Source organism: Mixophyes fleayi, chromosome 2 (assembly GCF_038048845.1).
Source record: "Mixophyes fleayi isolate aMixFle1 chromosome 2, aMixFle1.hap1, whole genome shotgun sequence".
NCBI lineage: Eukaryota > Metazoa > Chordata > Amphibia > Anura > Limnodynastidae > Mixophyes > Mixophyes fleayi.
In genome coordinates this window covers 71,944,619-71,960,770 of record NC_134403.1, presented here as the reverse complement: position 1 = coordinate 71,960,770, position 16,152 = coordinate 71,944,619, and positions in this window count along the sequence as shown.

Genomic DNA, 16,152 nt, shown 5'->3' with positions numbered 1-16,152 from the left:
ACTCATCTGCATCACCACTGGGTGTATTGGGAAAGTTAAGTTTTTTCCTAGAACCAGTTTCCATAGAAACTGAAGGAGGAGACATCATTACAAGATGTTGATAGCTCTTTGATCCTGGTGATGCGAATTAAGTACTTAATCTACAATTACAATAAAGTTAGCGGATTTGTTTAGTTTAATTCCCTCCTTCAAGTTCTCTAGCTGCTTCTCAAAAAGTATAATTAAGGCAACCACTCGACTCAAGCTAACCGTGTCTGCACTCTCTTCACAGGTGACTACTTTGCTGGACTAAAGTACATTCCCCCTCAAATTTTAGTCTTCTTGCAGCTGCTGTATTCTCCTACATGGTGTTGCACAATCCCGAAAATGACCCAAACTTTTTCAGGACACAGACAGCATCTCCTGCACGTCATTGTATTTTTTTAAAAAAGTTCTGTACCACCAAGTTGATTGTATGAGCAAAACAGAAAATGTGATGGAATTCCCCCCGCTGTAATGCTCTAACAATATTGGTGGCGTTATCAGAAATCACATATCCTCTGGAGAGTTCAAGCAGGATAAGCCATGTTGCAATGACATCCCTTAGTTTTTCAAACAGGCTGTCACCGGTATTACCTCTGACCTGCCCCTTGTCTTGTGTCTAAAACCATCTCTCATTTCCCGTTTTCAAGACTTCTACCGTGCTGCCCCGCACTTATGGAATTCCCTACCACGCTCAATCAGACTTTCCCACAGCCTTCAAATCTTTAAATGCTCTTTGAAGACCCATATCTTTTTTAGAGGTGACCTTATCCTCGATAACGCTATTGTCACTAATAATAATATATATAATAACAATAATATGCCTCCTAGTGAAGCAGATAATACACAGAGTAGCCTGCCTCAGAAAAATGTGATGTACTTGGGTACATGCTGCTGCTGTTCCTGCTGGTGAAGGCGAATCACCGACCCAGTGGGCTATCACAGTCATATAATATTTAGTTTGCCAAGTTCCGCTTGTCCCCATATCTGTGGTTAAGTGTACAGGGGGTAGAATGGCATTTTGTAGCCCAATAATTAAATTTTTACGAACCTTCTGGTAGAGGCGAGGAATAGCTTTTCTAGTAAAATGTTGTTGTGATGGAATTTGGTAACGGGGACACAAGACCTCAAGTAATTGTCTAACACCAGCTGCATTAATAGTGGCTATTGTATGTAGATCTAATACTAGCATAGGTTTGACAGCTTTCTTACTTTCCTTCTCCAGCAAAGGATTGTTTAACAGTCAATTGTTGTAAACTACTAGTAGTCTTCTTCTGGGTTGAAGATCCACCCCCAGCAGCAGCAGCAGCGGGACTAACGCTCAATAATCATGGTTAGTGGAGGAGTCATCTAGCCTTAGCAACTTGGATGCATTACTTACTCCCATCACTTGTGAGGATATTGATGATGAAGGTGTTGGGGGTGTAGATTGCAGGTGCTGGGATCTAGATGAGAGAAGGGAGGTAGATGATGTTGGACAACTTGTTGTTATTTTTTTAACATAAGTTTCTGATTTTCCCAAACAGCTTTCCATGAACTCGCTTCAAATGCTGTAACATGGATGAGGATCCTAGATGGCTAGACAACTGTTGTCAGGATTTGTGTAAACATAATTACACACATAAGAGGTGGATTTTTGGTCTTATGCAAAGCATTACAATGGCCTTTTTCTTATCACTGGCAAGAACTGCTTCCACTGGTGCAGGACTTACACAAACAACATCATCCTCATCAACATCATGATTAGCGCCCTCATTAGCTACACAAATAGCCCCATCATCCTGTTGCAATTCCAAAGTGGCATCCTCAATTGGTGTATCACAGGCTACATTTGGGCTGTTCATTCACACATCTACAGAAATCCTGAAAGGGGCCCTCTTTATGGGTACACTATCAGAAAGTTCAGGCTTACACATAGCACTCGTGGATAGACTCTCCTCAGGGATTTGTGTCATTTCTGAATCTGAGCATACATTTTCCTCTAATGCCTTACCGTTTTCTTCCAGCTCGACTTTTAAAGGTAAAAGTATTTGGGCACCACTTTTTGAGTCAGAATGACAAGACTTGCTTGGTCATGACTGACCTTACAAGAAGATGCCTCAGTGACAGTTGCAGAACTAGCACTCATAGAGAAAGGTGAAGGCCTCATTCTTTCCTTGCCACTGTGTGTGTAGAATGGCATGTTGTCAATTTAATTTTTTTCTGCAGATAACTTTTCCTGGATTACAGGTCTTTTTTTCTTAACCAAGGTAAAAGGTGTTTTTTTACATTTTTGTTTCCCTGACTTAAAAACACTATGCACTTTAACATAGGCTTTAGCAGATGACTTGGAGGGATTATTATCATCATTACTGGTGCCAGCAGCTGCTTGGTGCTCCTGGTCTTCTGTGTACTACTGTGAATAAATTTTGATAACACAGTACCATGTGACTGCAGATTTAGACCAAGATTACCAGCCCTATTATTTTTATTTCAGCAATGACAATTAGCAATGGAGCTCTCCTGTTTGTGTGTGAGCTATATAACAGAGTACAATTTGACTGCAAATTTAGAACAAGACTGCCAGCCCTATTATTTCTATTTCAGCAATGCCAATTAGCAATGGAGCTCTCCTGAATGTCACTGGAGACTGTGAAGAACACTGCTACCCTCCTCTCTCCTCTTTCTTTTCTAACTATTATGCTGGCCAACTGCACTAGAGACTGCCAAGAACCGTGCTACTCCTTCTGTGTCCCACTATGAAATGGCATTGGATCGCCATGGAGGGCGGTACTTATAGTATACAAAACTCGCGAGATCCGACGACGTAACACTGACATTTTACCTCGTTTTCAATTTCAAGGGCGAGTGAAAGTACCGAGCTGACTCAGCTCGGTACACGGATCGGCGAAGTTTTGACTTGTTTATAAATACTGATGGATTCTAAAGATTTTTACCCTTCTGCTCCATGGGAGGTTTCTGTCCTCTCTTAGTGTATCCCTATAGAATAGTGCATTCCTATAGTAGTGAAGTGTATCTTTTCTGTAGTGTAGTGTATGCTCGTTGTCCAGGGGCAGTCAGGCAGGAGAGAGAACGATAGGGAGTCCCGGGTCTGCTTTTATAGTCCAGACCCAGAAACTCCCAGCCTCTCCAGCGGCAACGTGTGTGTGGTAATTCACCACACACACGTGGACGCTGTGTGTGGGGCCCAGGGTGATGATGTTATCACCCCTGAAGTCTTTCCCCACTGTGTACATGCCGTCTTGAGTCGGTACACACAGTGCAGTGTGGCCATGCACGCACCGAGAACGGCGCGTGCACTGTATGTACTGCGCATGCGCGACTCGCACATGTGCAGTTGAACAATGTACGTGTGTGCACGTTCGTCACATGAGCGTACACCGCGACCCCCCTTCAAAACCTGTAAGTTCCGTTATTTATTTACTGTTTCAGTAAGAGCCGGACAAGCTAGGATTTATGTTATGTTTTGTTTATTTTATGCTACTAAATAAAACTAGCTGTGGCTACTTTTACTGAGGCACTGGACTGGTGTGCTATTACTGGGCTGATGGATAGGAAGTGCTGCCGTTTACCCCCGGAGACAGAGCTGACCCCTGTATTTTGGTTTTGGATGTGGTTTTGGTTCTAAAACATCTTCATGTTTTGGTCTTGTTACTGGTTTAGCCCCAAAATCATGAAAGTGTTTGATTTTGGATCTGAATTTAATTAAAAAAAGGTAAAATAGGTAAAAGAATGAGCTGCTATATTACTATTTATAACTTTAACTGTCATTCACAGTTAATTGTCAATTAACTAATTAATCGTTAATTAACATTAACTGTCTTTCTATTTTCTAATAATCTCTTCACAACTGTCCAAAATGTCACCAATTTTGGTCAAAGTATTACTGCTAACCCTCTCCAATGTGTCACACATGCTGCCTAACAGTTACCTGGTGTATCTCCTTTTTTTAATATGAAAATGTAATTGATTTAGACATCTTTGAAGCCAGTGATGATAACATTGTCATTTGTCACCATTGGGGAAGATGACCAGTAACCGCTGTTATCCAATTGCCCAGGATTCATTTGTTAACACCCCCAGCTATTCTCCAGTTCAATAACCAAAAAGTTGTTTTTTGTGTGGACCCAAACAAATCAAGCAATTCAGCTACAAAAGTGGAAGTGCCTGTAACTTTAGTGCTTGGCAATGTGCATGTTCTTTTGAACATATGGGTGAGTGGTTGGACCCAAGGACAATGAATGCCTTCTTCACTTGTACCATTTAACATTGTGCCCTCTCATCATCTTTTAAGTGTCTACTTAAGCCGCTATCCATAGTTGAGGTCTTGTGTCCACTCTTGTATTAATGAAGGATTTTGTAACTCACTGCATTTGCATTCTTCAATTCAATTAAAAAAAATAATTAACCATCACATAGCATACATCTTCAGTCATCATATCTTCATCTATAGATATATTCTTTGCCAGTGCCAATTTCTGTCTCTTAATTTCTTAGAATGTGAACTTGCAACCAAATCTGCATCAATATCAGTTATACATACTTACTTGTGTGGGAAGGCCAACATAACAATGTAAAAAATTTAATGTCTGGCAGAGCCTACTTACAAATCGTATTGACATTGTCTCAAATCATAAAAAAGTAAACATATGAAATACATAATGGCGTTTTATTCGGTATAATAACAGATAAACACAGTGAGCCTTGTTCATTAAGGAAATTAAGTAAAAAAAAAGAGTAACTTTGCACTATGGCAAAACCATGTTCCATTGGGGGGGAGGTAAATATAAAATGTGGGGACAGATTTATAGTTCCCATAGATTGTAAGCTTGCGAGCAGGGCCTTCTCACCTCTTTGTCTGTTTTACCCAGTTTGTTTATTAGTTTACTATGTCCCCAATTGTAAAGTGCTACGGAATATGTTGGCGCTATATAAATAAATGATGATGATGATGATAATGATAGTTGGGATAGGGCATGTCCTGTATCAAGCTTAAATTTCAGTGTAAAATTAAAGCTAACAAGTATTTGTGTGCTACATGAACAAGCAGCCTGTATTTCCTTATGTGCAAAATAATAAAGTAATTTGCACCCTTTGCATTGTAACATGGTTTTGTCCAGGAGAGAAGTTTTCATTTTTTTGCCTTACTTTCCTTAATGAATCAGGCCAAGTAACTTGATTCAGATTATTGCAATTAATGCATAGTAAAATGCTGTTTGCACAATTTTTTTTTATATGGGTTATCAGGACAATCACGTTGGAGGCTCCAGCAATAGTTTGCATCATGAGTCTGTCACATGTGCCTTGATACCTTTCCTCCATTACCTTCTTATCTTGATGAAGTTTATCCTGAAATCTGTGTAAGTGGAGAAAGTGCACCCTTATGCTCATAATACAACCCACATTTTTAAAGTTTGTTAGCAAGTTTTGCAACAGTTCTTCATAATTGTCTGCTTTGTGGTTACATTCATAAATTTTGTGACATTAGAATCCTTGATAAATTATCAATTTGAGGGCCATCAAAGATTCCAGCTTTTAGTTTTTCCATACTTAGTCCAGGGAACGATCTACATATGTATTTGAAGCAATTGCCATGTTTGTCCATGGTCTTGACAAATTGTTTCATTAGTCCCAACTTGATATGGAATGGTGGGAGAATGATTTTTTCCCTGTCAACCAATTGACTTTATTCTTACTTGAAACACTCTTTATATACAAATTGTTACTACAACCACTCCGTATACAACTTGACTTATTTACACTAATTACATTTATACAAATATATTACGTGGATGAGAAACAAGAAAAATGCGAACCGATCAACTCACTGCTGGTTGGGTGACCGATTACTTCATCAACAGCAGCTATTTATATGGCGCGACTAATTCCCCAGCTTTTACAGAGAACTCACTCACATCAGTCCCTGCCCTTTAGGAGCTTACAGTCTAAATTCCCTAACATACACACAGACCAAGAGAAACTAAATTCAATTTAATAGCAGCCAATTAGCTATCATGTTTCTGGAGTGTGGGATGAAACAGGAGCACCCGGAGGATACCCACACAAACACAGGGAGAATATACAAACTCCACACTGCATGGTCCACGGTCAGGAATCAAACTCATGACCCCAGTGCTGTGAGGCAGATGTGCTAACCACTAAAGCACCATGCTGCCCCCTAAAATTTGGAGGAGGAAATATTCTAGAATGATTGCAGAGTGAACACCTAGAATATTTGCTTGTATCACCTTTTAGAATGTTCTGGTAGATTCCCATATGCAGTTGTTATGGCCAGGTTCCCTATTAATTAATTGTATCCATCATCTCAAGAACTAGAGTGAATTGAAAAAAAATACTTTCCTTTTGTAATTCAGCAACCACAAAATACTCTAAATTGCTCAAATATGCTTAGCTACTAAACATTTTTTGTTGGGTTGTGCTATTTGAACATTCCATATTTATATAGACGAGTATTTGGGTCCACCTCCGCCGGAAGTATTGGTTAATCCCCTTTACCTCAGGGTTTTGCAAGATGAGGGTTCTAGTCCCACCATCACTGCATTTTCAGGTGACCTATAGGCCCTGTCCCCAGAGGCACAGACACCTCTGGTACCAAACACCACCGGTCTTCCATCATCAGACCAAGACTCGTTCAGGACATCCCGAAGCAACCGTACTAGGTCAGATACTACACTTGTGCTTAGCCAAAAGGATGAATGGAGACTGACATTTTAATCTCAAACTGGACATTAGTATGTAGATACATGGTAATTCTGTGTGGATATACATGGTAACTGGCATATATAGCACAGTCCCCTTGTTTGATGCACAAGGGCAGCATTACGGCCCACATCTACTGTAATCATAGTATAAGAAACCACTTAAGTAAAACAAGGTATTTGAAAAATCTGCACTTGGCTACCTGTTACTCACCGGACTGTGAGTGCTACTTCTAAGGTAGCTAGGAACCGTGTCCGTCCATTATAATGAGGTACTGCGCATGTGCAGTCCCTTTTAACCTTCAGTTCTGTTCCTTTAACTTAATTGGCTGATCAGGCAACACTCCCTATATTAAGCACCTGTGGTCAATACCACGTTGCCTGATCTTGGAGTCTCATTCCTCATGAGTCTCTGAAGGTGTTCCAGTGCCTGCTCGTGTGTTCAGCTGATGCTGATTCCTGTTTGCCGTTTGTGGTTTCCAGACCACTTCTACTCCTCGTGTTCCTAGTGACTTCAGCCGCTGATTCCTATCCGCTGCCTCCGTATATCTACAGTTACAGATTACTGCAAACTCTCTTGTGTTTCATCGTGACTCCAGCAGCTGATTCCTATCCGCTGCCTCCGTATATCTACAGTTACAGATTACTGCAAACTCTCCTGTGTTTCATCGTGACTCCAGCAGCTGATTCCTATCCGCTGCCTCCGTGTGTCTAACAAGTTACAGATCTCTCCAACTCTCCTGTGTTACATCGCTACTGTTCCAGCTGATTCCTGTTAGCTACTTCAGCGTGTCTACAGAGTCCTGCTTGTCTCAGCGCTCCAGTCTGCATTCTACCTGCCGTCAGCTGATCCGCTGCCTACTGCTTCTACAGTGTGTCCATTTGTGTCAACTTGCCTGTTAGCATCGAGACTACGCTCCTCGGCTTCCAGCTCTGCTACATCGCTTCAGCTCTCCCGTGGTCTCCTGCTGTTCTATTCGATATACTACTGCTTCCTGAGTATTTGGTCGTCCTTGCTGGCCTACCTACAGTGCGCTGCACCTACCTGCCGCTTCCATTCTGCAAGGACTTCTCATCTCGTCAGTTCCCTGCCGCTCAGGTATCCCTGCAGCTATCTCTAACAGCCTGCTCATCTGAACCACGGTATGCATACTTCTCATTGACTGTGCTGGTGTATTGCATATCCATCTGGACTGAGTTGTTCTCCTCCGGAGTTTCCATCCTCTGAGACTATTGCTATTATTGACTGTGTTTCCTTTTGCTGGACTATTCTAGTGACTTTGTTTATCTGTGCAGTGCTGTTCATTCATTATTATTATTGTGTGCAGTTCAACGTGGGATCAAGTTCAGTGTACCCGTGTAGACTCTGCATTGCATTTATCTCCTCGTGTCCTTCCTCACATATACATTCAGTGGTACAACTTGCTAGAGGCAAACCACTGATTCCTGTTTCCCTGTGTCACCAGTTGCATATATCCTCTCACATAAGCAGTGGTACAACTTGCTACACGCAGACCACTGACTTCCCCGTTACCTTCACCTGGATTCCATTCCTTCACTACAGACAGCTGTACAACTTGCTATACGCAGACCGCTGACTTCCACCTCCTTATTACTCCTGGACATTCCTTCTCACGATAGCAGTGGTACAACATGCCGTGCGCAGACCACTGACTACCCTCACGTGTCCTTGTCCATCCAGATCCTCGTGTTCAGTTACCTATTGTTTACCAGTGCTGCTAGTCATAGACTTTCTGAGCATTCTCTAACCATCTGCTGTTTCCAGTTCCATTATCACCCTGCCACCAGAGTATCATATACCAACTCTACTGCTCTGATAAGACCATCAGCGGGTGATACTGGGTAAAGACTCCTAGTGCCCGTGACAGTAAGATCAGGCCATGACAGACCCAGAGTCGGAACCCACAGCTAAAGAGATGCTGCAGCATCTGGTCACCCGTGTGGAACAACAGGATGTTCGTCAACAACTATTACTACAATGTTACCAGACGTTAGTCTCCCAAAGAACGTCTGGGCAGAATATTACAGCTTCTGTTGATGCTCCTGTGCTTTCCTCCATTTCCCCAGTGCCATCCGAGGTGTCTACGGCTTCCACGCTTCACCTGCCAACTCCGTCAAAGTATGATGGAGATCTCAAAACATGTAGAGGTTTCCTCAACCAATGCTCAGTACATTTTGAGCTCCAACCTCAAAACTTTTCTACTCATCGTTCCAGAGTGGCCTATCTCATCTCATTATTTTCCGGACAAGCTCTCGCATGGGCTTCCCCTCTGTGGGAAAGAAATGATCCGTTGTTACAGGATAGTGCCAAATTTATTTCCATGTTTCGTAATGTATTCGATGAACCAGGTCGTGTTATTTCCGCTGCCTCCAGCATTCTTCGTTTACGACAGGATTCTCGTACAGTAGGACAGTACGTCATTCAATTTAGGATCTTAGCCTCTGAGCTTCAGTGGAACACTGAAGCGTTAATTGCCGCTTTCTGGCAGGGGCTCTCGGATAAAATTAAAGATGCACTGACTACTCAAGAACTCCCTACGTCTTTAGAAGATTTGATTTCTCTTTGTCATCGTGTGGATCTCAGATTTCGTGAGAGGGACTCTGAGAGAACTACTTCAGCTAAAACATCTCTTCGTTCCACTTCTCAAATTCGTCCTGCTTCACCTCCGGTAATACCGATGGAGATTGGACGTTCCAAACTAACCTCTGCAGAGAGGAATCGAAGAATTAAGAATACACTTTGTATCTATTGTGCTGATGCCACACATATGCTCCAGTCATGCCCAAAAAAATCAGGAAATGCCAGGCCCTAACTAGTTCTGGAGAGGTGAAGTTAGGGTCCCTGGAGTCCTCTCCATCTTCTACGAAATCAAAAATCTGTGCATTTGACGTTACCATTTCATTTGCTACTAAGTCTTTTGAGTCCCAAGCTCTGATTGATTCAGGAGCTGCGGGAAATTTCATTTCTGAATCCCTTGTAAATCAATGGTCCCTACCAGTGATTACCCTGAAGACTCCTATTACGGTGACTGCTATCGATGGATCACGTATTATCAACGGTCTCATCACCCAAAGTACGTCTTCAGTGACCCTTCAGATTGGTGTTCTACACCGAGAAGAAATTTCGTTTTTAATCCTTCCTGTTACTACAAGTCCGATTGTTTTAGGCCTTCCATGGCTTCAATGTCATTCTCCCCAGATTGACTGGCGCACTCCTCAAGTTACGTCTTGGGGACCTGAATGTCATCAACATTGTCTTTCTCGTGTTGTTCCTCGTAAAATACAGCAAACCTCCATTTCACCTTCCTAACCGGGATTCCCTCCTCAGTATGCTTCATTTGCTGACGTCTTTGATAAAGCTCAGTCTGAATGTCTTCCCCCTCATCGTTCATGGGATTGTCCGATTGACCTGTTACCTGGCAAGACTCCACCTAGGGGTCGTGTGTATCCACTTTCATTACCTGAGACTCAGGCTACTGCTGAATACATCCAAGAGAATCTCCAGCGAGGATTTATTCGACCTTCTACTTCTCCCGCTGGAGCTGGGTTCTTCTTCGTGAAGAAGAAAGATGGATCATTACGCCCTTGCATAGATTTTCGTGGACTTAATGCTATCACTATCAAAAATCGGTATCCCATTCCTCTGATTACTGAGTTGTTTGATCGGATCAAGGGAGCCCGGATTTTTACTAAGTTGGATCTTCGTGATGCCTACAACTTGATCAGAAACAGGTCCGGTGACGAATGGAAAACAGCTTTTAACACCAGAGATGGGCATTATGAATACTTAGTAATGCCTTTCGGGTTATGTAATGCCCCTGCTGTTTTCCAGGGCTTCATTAACGAGATCTTTCGGGACTTGTTATATGTATGTGTCGTAGTATATCTGGACGACATACTCATCTTTTCCCAAGACCTGCCTTCACATCACTAACAAGTGGCCGAAGTTCTTTCCAGACTCCGGAAAAATTCATTATTCTGTAAATTAGAAAAATGTTCATTTGAGTTGCCCCAGATTCCATTTTTGGGTTATATTGTTTCCGGAGTTGGTCTACAAATGGATCCAGAAAAGGTGAATGCTGTCTTACTTTGGCCTCAGCCAACTACTCTTCGTGCCCTTCAGCGTTTTTTAGGCTTTGCCAACTACTATAGACGCTTCATTCAAGACTTCTCTTCAATTGCATCTCCCATTGTGGCTCTAACTCGCAAAGGGGCCAATACTAAGCAATGGTCATCTGAGGCTCTCCAAGCCTTTCAATTTCTTAAAGAGTCCTTCTCCTCTGCTCCCATCCTTCGACAGCCTGATGTGACGCTTCCCTTCTTCCTAGAAGTAGACGCCTCTAATGTTGGTTTAGGAGCCATTCTCTCCCAGAAATTGGAGCAACAAAAATTCCATCCTTGTGCCTTTTACTCTCGGGGTCTTCTGCCTGCGGAGAAGAATTACACCATCGGGGACAAGGAGTTGCTGGCTATTAAAGTAGCATTGGAGGAGTGGAGATATTTGTTAGAGGGAGCTCGTCATCCGGTGACAATTTTTACGGATCATAAAAATTTGTCATACCTACAGTCTGCTCAATGTTTAAATCCTCGTCAGGCAAGATGGTCTCTTTTCTTTTCCCGTTTTGATCTAATCATAACCTTCAAACCAGCTGCAAAGAATAAAAAAGCAGATGCTCTATCTCGAGCCTTTTTAGCCTTTATTAGACCCCAAATTTGTTTCTCTGGCTACTTCTTCCACTAAAGTGCTACCATTTTTGAAGACCCTCGTGCCTCCTGCTCTTAGGAAAAAAATCCTTTCATGGTTTCACTCTTCTCGTTTCTCCGGACACGCTGGTGAACGCAAGACCTTTGAAATCCTCTCTCAAAGTTATTGGTGGCCTTCCATGAGGAGAGATGTCAAATAGTTTATCGCAGCATGCGATTTATGCTCCCAGTTCAAGACCCCCCGCAGAACTCCAGCGGGGTTGCTTCAGACCCTACACATTCTATCTAAGCCTTGGACCCATATTAGTATGGACTTTGTTACTGAGCTTCCTCCTAGTAAGAATTGCAACACCATTTGGGTAGTGGTGGATAGATTTTCGAAGATGGCGCATTTCGTTCCCTTGTCTGGTTTACCTTCTTCTTCTACCCTGGCTGAACATTTCATTAGAGAAATTTTCCGTATTCATGGATGTCCGTCCGAGATCGTGTCAGATAGAGGAGTACAATTCGTTTCCAGATTCTGGCGGGCCCTTTGCAAGACCTTGGGCATACGATTAGCACTCTCATCTTCCTACCATCCTCAATCGAACGGACAAACTGAAAGAGTCAACCAAGATCTTGAGACTTTCTTAAGGATGTTCTCGTCAGCCAATCAAGACAACTGGGTAAAATTACTTCCTTGGGCTGAATTCGCTCATAACAACATGTACCATGAGTCATCGTCTAAAACTCCATTCTTTGTGGGTTACGGTCACCATCCGTCTTTCCCGGAATTTCCTGCCCTCCCGCCCACCCAAGTTCCTGCTGTTGAGACTTTGTGTCAAACCTTCAAAAATATTTGGGCTCAGGTAAAAACCTGTTTAAAGAAGACATCTGCCAGATATAAGTCTTTTGCGGACAAAAAGAGACGGGCTATTCCACCATTGAAAGTCGGAGACCAGGTGTGGCTATCTACTAAGAATATTCGTTTGAAGGTTCCATCCATGAAATTTGCTCCCCGTTTTATTGGTCCATATAGGATCATTCAAGTTATAAATCCAGTTTGCTTCAAACTTTTACTTCCCAAGAGTCTTCGTATTTCCAACGCCTTCCATGTTTCCTTGCTCAAACCTCTCATCATCAACCGTTTCTCGGTTCCTCCTTCAGCACCTCGGCCACTTCAAATTCATCAGGAGGAAGACTTTGAGATTACTCAGGTTTTGGATGCTAAAAATTTCGCGAGGAGTTCTTCGTTTCCTCGTGCATTGGAAAGGCTTTGGTCCTGAGGAGCGTTCATGGATCAAAGCTGAAGATCTCAACACTCCAGCCCTCTTGAAAAAGTTCTATACCAAATTTCCGGACAAATCCGGTTCCAGGTGTTCTGTGCCCACCTTTAAAAGGGGGGGTACTGTCACTCACCGGACTGTGAGTGCTACTTCTAAGGTAGCTAGGAACCGTGTCCGTCCATTATAATGAGGTACTGCGCATGTGCAGTCCCTTTTAACCTTCAGTTCTGTTCCTTTAACTTAATTGGCTGATCAGGCAACACTCCCTATATTAAGCACCTGTGGTCAATACCACGTTGCCTGATCTTGGAGTCTCATTCCTCATGAGTCTCTGAAGGTGTTCCAGTGCCTGCTCGTGTGTTCAGCTGATGCTGATTCCTGTTTGCCGTTTGTGGTTTCCAGACCACTTCTACTCCTCGTGTTCCTAGTGACTTCAGCCGCTGATTCCTATCCGCTGCCTCCGTATATCTACAGTTACAGATTACTGCAAACTCTCCTGTGTTTCAACGTGACTCCAGCAGCTGATTCCTATCCGCTGCCTCCGTGTGTCTAACAAGTTACAGATCTCTCCAACTCTCCTGTGTTACATCGCTACTGTTCCAGCTGATTCCTGTTAGCTACTTCAGCGTGTCTACAGAGTCCTGCTCGTCTCAGCGCTCCAGTCTGCATTCTACCTGCCGTCAGCTGATCCGCTGCCTACTGCTTCTACAGTGTGTCCATTTGTGTCAACTTGCCTGTTAGCATCGAGACTACGCTCCTCGGCTTCCAGCTCTGCTACATCGCTTCAGCTCTCCCGTGGTCTCCTGCTGTTCTATTCAATATACTACTGCTTCCTGAGTATTTGGTCGTCCTTGCTGGCCTACCTACAGTGCGCTGCACCTACCTGCCGCTTCCATTCTGCAAGGACTTCTCATCTCGTCAGTTCCCTGCCGCTCAGGTATCCCTGCAGCTATCTCTAACAGCCTGCTCATCTGAACCACGGTATGCATACTTCTCATTGACTGTGCTGGTGTATTGCATATCCATCTGGACTGAGTTGTTCTCCTCCGGAGTTTCCATCCTCTGAGACTATTGCTATTATTGACTGTGTTTCCTTTTGCTAGACTATTCTAGTGACTTTGTTTATCTGTGCAGTGCTGTTCATTCATTATTATTATCGTGTGCTGTTCAACATGGGATCAAGTTCAGTGTACCCGTGTAGACTCTGCATTGCATTTATCTCCTCGTGTCCGTCCTCACATATACATTCAGTGGTACAACTTGCTAGAGGCAGACCACTGATTCCTGTTTCCCTGTGTCACCAGTCGCATATATCCTCTCACATAAGCAGTGGTACAACTTGCTACACGCAGACCACTGACTTCCCCGTTACCTTCACCTGGATTCCATTCCTTCCCTACAGACAGCGGTACAACTTGCCGTGCGCAGACCACTGACTACCCTCACGTGTCCTTGTCCATCCAGATCCTCGTGTTCAGTTACCTATTGTTTACCAGTGCTGCTAGTCATAGACTTTCTGAGCATTCTCTAACCATCTGCTGTTTCCAGTTCCATTATCACCCTGCCACCAGAGTATCATATACCAACTCTACTGCTCTGATAAGACCATCAGCGGGTGATACTGGGTAAAGACTCCTAGTGCCCGTGACACTACCAATGAATTATCTGCCTATCGAGAAGGGCATAGTACTAGTCTTTGATATTTTTAGTATGGGTGCAGGCCACCTTCTTCTATCATCATCAACATTTATTTATATAGCGACAGCAAATTACATAGCGCTTTGCAAAACATGGAGAAAAAAAATCATAAAAATGTTCTGAGGGGGTCAGGCACAAGATTTTAGTAAAGCATTTGGCAAGCTACAAATCAATCTTTAGAGACCTTGATGTATGCCTACAGGTCATGGGCATGGTAGGCAAGATTCCTGGAAAGACAAAACTTGATTGAATACTGCAACACAGGATTGTTCAAATCTTGTAGAAAGTACCTCAGTCAACTGTCAAACAGATTCAAGCTGACCGTTAGACACAAGGTACAATAGTTTCAACTTGCACCATCCATCACAAACTCAATGAAAGGGTGTTATATGGTAGGAGGTTCAGGAGTGCCCAACTTCTGAGAGACAGAGGAATATGAAAGCCTGACTGGAATTTGCCAGAACACAACTGAACAAGCCAAATTTCTTCTGATAGAATATCCTGTGAACAAAGGAGACCAAATTAGAGCTTTTTGGTAAAGCACATCATCCCTATGCTTACAGAAAGCAAAATGAAAAGAACACCTTCCCTACAGTTGAACATGAAGGAGGTTCAGTGATGTTTTGTGGTTATTGTGCTTCATTTTTTGAATGTGTGCATGCATTATGAAATCTGGAGATTATCAAGTCATTTTGGAGCACAAAGTTGAACTCATTGTCACAAAGGTGGGTCTCTGTCGGATGTCCATTAGGGCAATGACCTCAAACACACTTCAAATAGCACCCAGGAATGGTTCAAGACAAATCACTGGTCTGTTCTGAAGTGGGCAGCAATCCCATAGAACACATTTGAAGAGGTCTGAAAATAACAGTTGGGAAAAGGCACCTTTCAAATATAGGAGAACTGCAGCAACTCATCTATGGCTATGAGAAGCGGTTGATTGCAATTCTTCTGACCAAAGGCTGTGCTAACAAATATTAAATCTAGTGTGTCAATAATTTTCTTAATGCCATTTCTTTTCATTTTCTGATTTAAAAGGATATACAGAAAAGGAATTATTTAGGAAAAATTGTGAGGTATTTGAAAGAGGCTGACAAAATTTTGTGCCATTTTTATGACACACACACACACACACACACACACACATATTTTTACTGACACAATCCAAAATACAGATACAGGTGCACACTCTAAGCACTAAGAACATATTTATAATATGAATTTGATTTCCTGTATAGGACTCATCCAAGAATCCCGGTAATATATGTTTTTACCTAAGATTCATAAATCATTACAGAAACCACCTGTTAGGCCCATCATTTCAGCCATTGGTTCCTTGACCTCCACATTACAATGACCAAATTCTCCAACCTCTTGTAACTAAACAACGTATTTATCTTAAAGACACTGCCGATATACTTACAACTCTGAATGATCTGAAATAGGAGAATGACTATACCCTCCTTACTTGTGATGTGATGTCGCTTTATACAGTTATTAACCATGAAGCTGGCTGTAATAATATCTATGAAATACTAACAAAACAGTCAGATATCCCCACAAATCAGATATCAGATATCAAATCAGATAAATTTATTATTGATGCTATTTGCTTTGTTTTAGAGCACAACTATTTGGTTTAGTGGACAGTTTTATAGGCAATTCCAGGGGACTGCTATGGGCAGCAAATTTGCGCTCAGTTATGCCAACCTCTCTATGGCGTA